This window comes from Coenobita brevimanus, chromosome 6, assembly GCF_032717465.1.
Source record: "Coenobita brevimanus isolate Jiangsu-jjx chromosome 6, ASM3271746v2, whole genome shotgun sequence".
Taxonomy (NCBI): domain Eukaryota; kingdom Metazoa; phylum Arthropoda; class Malacostraca; order Decapoda; family Coenobitidae; genus Coenobita; species Coenobita brevimanus.
The window spans coordinates 8,670,426-8,676,891 of record NC_136959.1 but is presented as its reverse complement, the minus strand read 5'-3'; positions in this window follow the sequence as shown (position 1 = coordinate 8,676,891).

Below are 6,466 nucleotides of genomic sequence, written 5' to 3'. Positions count from 1 at the left end.
CCATGGTGCAGGGCTCTCACAAGAGATCAGTAATTCCCTAGACTTGGGCTGAAAAATCCCTAGATTGGACAAAAAGTCCCCAGATTAAAATTACATTTAAATGTACTTATAAGAAAATCATATTTTTTTGAAATCATAAGACGAAATGGGTGGTTTATACTAATGAGATTTATTTTTCATTATAATCTTTTGGTTTACAGAACTTTGGTATAAGTAAAAGAAAATAAAGCATTGTTTTCTGACCAGAGTGAATTCACTATGAACTAAAAAAGAGGTAAAGTAAAATGAAACCCTGTTTTCTGAAAATGGGATGCTAAGTCCATTTTCTTTGATAGAAGAATGGGCTGTCGACACGATATATTGCCCCGGCATTCCAATCATTTGTTTTTGTATGCACCGTACCTCACGAAAAAACAACGGAAACGAATGTAATTTTCGTTTCAGCTCATTCTATAATCAGATACATAATAATACAAATATCCAATGTGTGCTTTCGAAGCAACTGCTTACGGCCGCCACCACTCCTCCCTTACTCTCCACTCCCCCCATCTACCCATTCATATTATATATACGCTGTTTTTGTAATTAGTTTGTCACTAGCCTACCTGGAGAGGGACCCTAAGCCGGGTAGAAATGGTGTATGGCTGTACAATACACACGTGGGTTTATTTCATGATATCCTATTACCACATGACATCCTGTTACAATTACACTTAACATACAAGCTCTATTCACTTTTATGCAGGACTGATATGAAGCTATATTTGATGATAACTCAAAATAATATCAATAATAAATCATGCACTTACTCAGCGTATGACGGAGTCCAACATGTGGAGGATCAATGTAAACAAACCGGTGTCAGGACTACATATTATAATTACAAATCATAATAGATAGATAGATAGAGAGAGAGACAGAAAGAAGCAGGGAGTCAGATGATGAGAAAGTATTGTGTCTGCGAGAATCGAGCAGTGCTAAACATGCTTACACACTCTTAACTCGAGGAATGCTTGATAGGCACACGACAGCGCCTGGTGACCATACACACACATACACACAGGCTGCTAGAACTTTCCACTCACAAGGAACACACGTGACACACCCCTGCTACACCAGAATTTAGGAAAGAGAGCTCAGACGGAGGTTAGCCATAGAACAGAGAGGTCAGAAGGAGAAAGGGCTTAGCAACATGGGAGAGAGAGCGAGACAGGGAGGTAGCTACTCGGGACTCTATATTCCGCTCTGTGTGAGAGACTTGTTAATATTTCCAAGACAAATAAAAATAGTCCCATACTATTCTTTACCTCTCCTGTCACTACATGACAAATGGGAAGCTACTCCAAGATATAAAAACCGCTCGTCCACAAGTCTAAAATATATATAACCCAGCCACAAAGTATTTTATGACACAAAGTCATTATGACACCGGCACCGAGGCCGAGCCGAGAGCAGAGTTGGACTGTGATTGGCTGAGAAGTCAAAATGTTTGACTTCATTAGCCAATGAAAATTCTCGATACAAAATATAACTCACAAAAAGGCTGACCACTAAACTCTTGGGCGGTCGCCTCCCTCCCATATATGCGCTGCCCTTCAGTGGAAACGAATTCATAATTTTAGGCATAAATCCCAAAATTGTCACTATGCATGACCAGAATTCCCCTGAAAATCCCTAGAAAGCTCATTTCCCCAGATTTATCCGTAGATGGCTAGATGCACTAAAAAATTCCAATCTGGGGACAAAATCCCCAGAAGTGGGAGCGCTGCCAAGGTGTCCAGTAAGCTAGTGCTGGGAAGTGACACTGTGCATAGACCGTTCAGTGTGACAATTTCCTTGAAGAATGGACTGGATGAAGGTCGATTTTTTTCTTTTTAAGTAAGTTATTTGGGTGATACAAGAGCTGAATTATCCTGATATAGTTAATTTGACAAGCCAAAGTAAAAATTTGGATATATAAACCTTCGAAGTTGCATAAAAAGAGGTTGATGGCAGCGCGTCTCGCCTGGCTGTGACATCATACGCCCGCCAAGCAGGAAGACAAAGGTTGTGTGATTGTGGTTCTGCTGATTAACCAAGCTTTGCTTGGTCATGGCCAAGTCAGCAAATAACCACCATTGGTGCTTTGTTCCACTGTGCAAGAACACAAGTAGAATCACACCAGAAAAAAAGATTCATCTCTGTTCCAAAAGGCATGAAAAGCGTCGGGAATACTCCGCCACAGAGGGCAACTCCTACTGCTATGAAGCGGTGCGAGGAAATACCGAATCAGCGGTCATTTACCGAATCGGCAGACTTAAATGGGAAATATTATAATTTTTATCACCATGTATGTTCATGCACACTGAAATCCGGTCAAAAACTTGTGCCTAATATGTCTATTAACATAAAATCAGGTTTCAAAGCTAAAACGTGCTAATGTTAGCGAATATTTACCCTTCAAATCGTCAACACGCATTAACAGACGTTCATTTTGCACATATAAAGGACAATTAAATGTATTTGCATTGTAATTCAATATTTACATAAAACAGAAGTTTGTCAAAGCGAACTGCCAAGCTAGAGATGAAACACTTCCGCTAACTTTAACAAATTTTTGTTCTGAATCCTGGAGTTTTATTACGTTAAATTAAACAAAAAATTTTGACGGAGCTTCAGATAATTAGGTGTGTATGAACCCATATGGTGATACGAATGATAACACCCTAACATGTACAGCTTAGCCTAACCTAACAGGCACCTGTCAAGCAAAACCAACCCTGTCTTTGGCTTAAGTCATTGGCAGCTATATGAAAATCTTATTTTCCAGATCAGAGTGGCTGTTACTAAAAAGATGTTCAAACATCACCAGTACATAAGACCAAGAAATGAGATAACCAAGTACTCCACAGAGGTATAGCTGTCCACGGTCAGGCCTATCTAGGGGGGGGGGACAATGAAATATATCGGTCTTTGTGACATCTTCCCTATGTATTACCACCCAGTTTCAAGGCTATATATCCCTAGAGTCAGGACCTAGCAGTACTTATACCGATTCAGTTCGTAAATCACTTCAATACGACTTTATCAAATCTAATCTTTGTGCTACCTAGTTGTCCTTCAGGTATGTGCCTGGTTGCCACAAGGTTCGCCGTCACTACAAGTCTCTCTAAAACAGTGGTTCTCAAACTATGGGTAATACCCCCACGGGGGTAAGGAAGCCGTTTCTGGGGGGTAACGAGGCACTTCCTAAAAGTAATAGTTCTTTGGAGTAAATTGATAATGATAATAATAAATGAATAAATAAATAAAGTACAGAAGCAAATAAACTAATATTTATCATAATTATGCTTTAGTATATATTAAAACCAAAGCCAGGAACCAGCTAAAAGTTGCAATACTGTCTATTTTCTATTAACTACCAAAGAAATGCTTTAATTCCAATTTGTAATGAAAGAACAACGCTTTAATTTTAATGTTTTGTCAAAGGAATAATGCCTAAATACTTTATTTCTTAAGTAAAATTAATTTCTTACCTATAAAATGCATTAAAAATTAAGCATTCCAATATATTTCTTTCCTTTAACTTCACATAACTGAAGAGGAATGGGGTAGGGGGTAATGGTGATCTATCACAGCTCTGCCGGGGATAACAATACCAAAAGGTTTGAGAACCACTGCCCTAAAACCAACAAAACTCTTCACTGAAGTACAAACGCAGCATACTTCATCTTTAAGAGAAATATCACTCTAAGTCTTACATACCTAGCATGATAACAACAGCTGAATATCACAGAAATCTTACCTGTACCAGTGTATTATTCCCAGACATTGTTGTGAGCATGCGGTGGGCAGATGGGCTGTGACGTCACAGCGAGGGTGCATGTTTCGCGCGAGGTACGATAATCTCCAGCTTTGTTTGCCTATTTTTTATTTCATAAATATTAAATCGGAGAGAAAAATTAATGATATTCCGATGATTACGAGTGACCATTTTATTACTTTATGTAACTTGTACACGACCAGCCCATTAGTGATCCTGAGACGAAATACATCAAAATTTGTTACTCTGAATGAAAATTAAACAAAGGCAGGAAGAGACAGGGATTCTTTTTCCAGATTATAGAAAAACTATATAAGTATAACGAGTTCATAGCCATCGTCGGAGAGATGTGTGAGGCTGTTCCAAGACTGACTAATTAATTAAATACAATTACGGGTGTATCGCTTGCCCAAGTAAAGAAACATGAAAATACTGCACATTCTGCAGTCAAATGTTATGTGCTCGTTTAGAGTGGAAGGTTTTCTCTCCCGCTATGTGCCGCAATGAAGGGTAGTCAGTGTGAGGACTCTAAAATCAAAATTCGATGTCACTGAGGAACAACTGCACTTCCCTACACAAGAAGCGAGCTAACAGGATACAGACGGTCAGTAAGGAGAAAATTGTAATGGTGATGGTGATGTATGGAAGAACAAAACAAATGAAGAGGAAAATCACAGCTGGCTGAGTGATGCTGCGGAAGGAATTCAAAAACGTAGTCTTCTATGATGATCCTTGCCGTGTGAATTCTTTGTTAGGCATTTATATCAGGTTCTGCAACCAATCTGTCAAAGTAGGCTATGTGATCCTTTCACTGGAAAAAGGTGCAAAGTAATTTTTTTTTTTTTTTTTTTTTTTTTAGTATATAAAGAGGAGTTACACGCACCTCTTGTCTCGTTTCACACCATATAATGTGGCAGTTACACAAGCGACTATTTATTTTATTTCATGTTTTTTTTTTTTTTTTTTGCCAGCTGCCTGCATCAAAAGTGTAATGAATGAATAACTTACTGCATGATGAACACCCTTCCACTGATACAAAGATTATTCCAGCAAACATGTAGATAAAGATTTTTGCTTGTATGGCTCTGATATTCCCAGTTTATTATTTGGTCACTGTGACGCTGGATTTAGCTATAGCTTGTTTAACACGGTCAGCTGGAGAGTTTATATGACACCTCAGTTGGCAAAGTAGGTCCACAACTGCAGCCTCTAGAAAGTGGAAGAACGGAGCCAGGTAACCTCACATGGTCCTCAACTTCGTCTTTGGGAGAACACCGAAAGTTAACAGTGCCAAGGGGAAGATAAAGAGGGTGATAGGAAAAGTAACACCAAACTTTACTCGTTGGAGGTGATGTTTAGAGGCCTGAGAGAGAGAGAGAGAGACAGACAGACAGACAGACAGACAGACAGACAGACTGACAGAGAGCATAAACTATAAGAAAACAACAGAGAAGAGACAGCAGAAAAACAGGAAAGTACTAGACGGAAACTGAACACAAATGGCTCAAATCACACTGGGGCATGAGAAGAAAGGAGCGAGAGATAAAGGAACCTGAAGGTGCCATGTCTAAGATTATATGGCTGGTAACGATATGGGAGAGACGCAAGATGAGTTCAGATACCATTCTGTTTATAACAATTTATTATGTAATGTCATAGGTAATCTTTGGATTTTGAAGGGAACGGACTTGGACAGTAGGACGAGGGTGATTAACGTACAGTTAGTGGTCTCAGCCTGTAACTGTTATATACGTACCACTGTGTCATTCAGAGCATCATTTTTTTTTTCTTCTTCAAAACTACACCATTAGTATCAGTCAATGTTCTAACCACAAAATCGACTATGCTGTTTAGTAGTTCATATAACCGGTCACAATGCATCCTTTACCCCTAACCTAGTAAAGATTCCAGTTCCTTCTACTCCTACAGTACATTTCACAAAATCAGCCTGGCCTATTTACTTCCACCCTTTATCACCTTTATATCTGACACTCATAGTATATTTCTGCCACATCAGTCTTTATCATTTTTGTTGTACTCCACCTCACAACTCACCCGTGACAATTTTACCTCACTACTCTTCAGGATCTGTCTTCATCCTCTCGTATCCAAATCATCTTCCCCTTGTCACACTACATCACACTGCTCCTTTCTCCTTCATCACATTCCACCTCTCCATATCGCCATAATCTTTGCTTCTCATCGCCACCTCGCCTTTATGTCTCCTCTTCCGCCTAACCCTGTTTAGTGAACTACTCCCATATCTCCTTGATAGCTTCCTGTTCCAATTTCTCTCTGTCTGTCTCTGTCTCTGTCTGTCTGTCTGTCTGTCTGTCTGTCTGTCTCTGTCTGTCTGTCTGTCTGTCTGTCTGTCTGTCTCTCTCTCTCTCTCTCTCTCTCTCTCTCTCTCTCTCTCTTACTCAGTTTGCAGCCTTAATCCTCTCTCACCCATTGCATCTCGTTAGACTCACTACTTTCCCCAGCTCTCTATTGAAAGCAAGTGCAGTAATTCCCGCTTGTGTGTGAGTGACGTTGAACTGTAACCCTGTGTGCGTGTTTATAGCTGTGTTTCATTCACCAATTTTGTCTGACTCTCTCCGTGACCGGCAATGACTAGCACACACACACACACACACACACACACACACACACACACACACACAC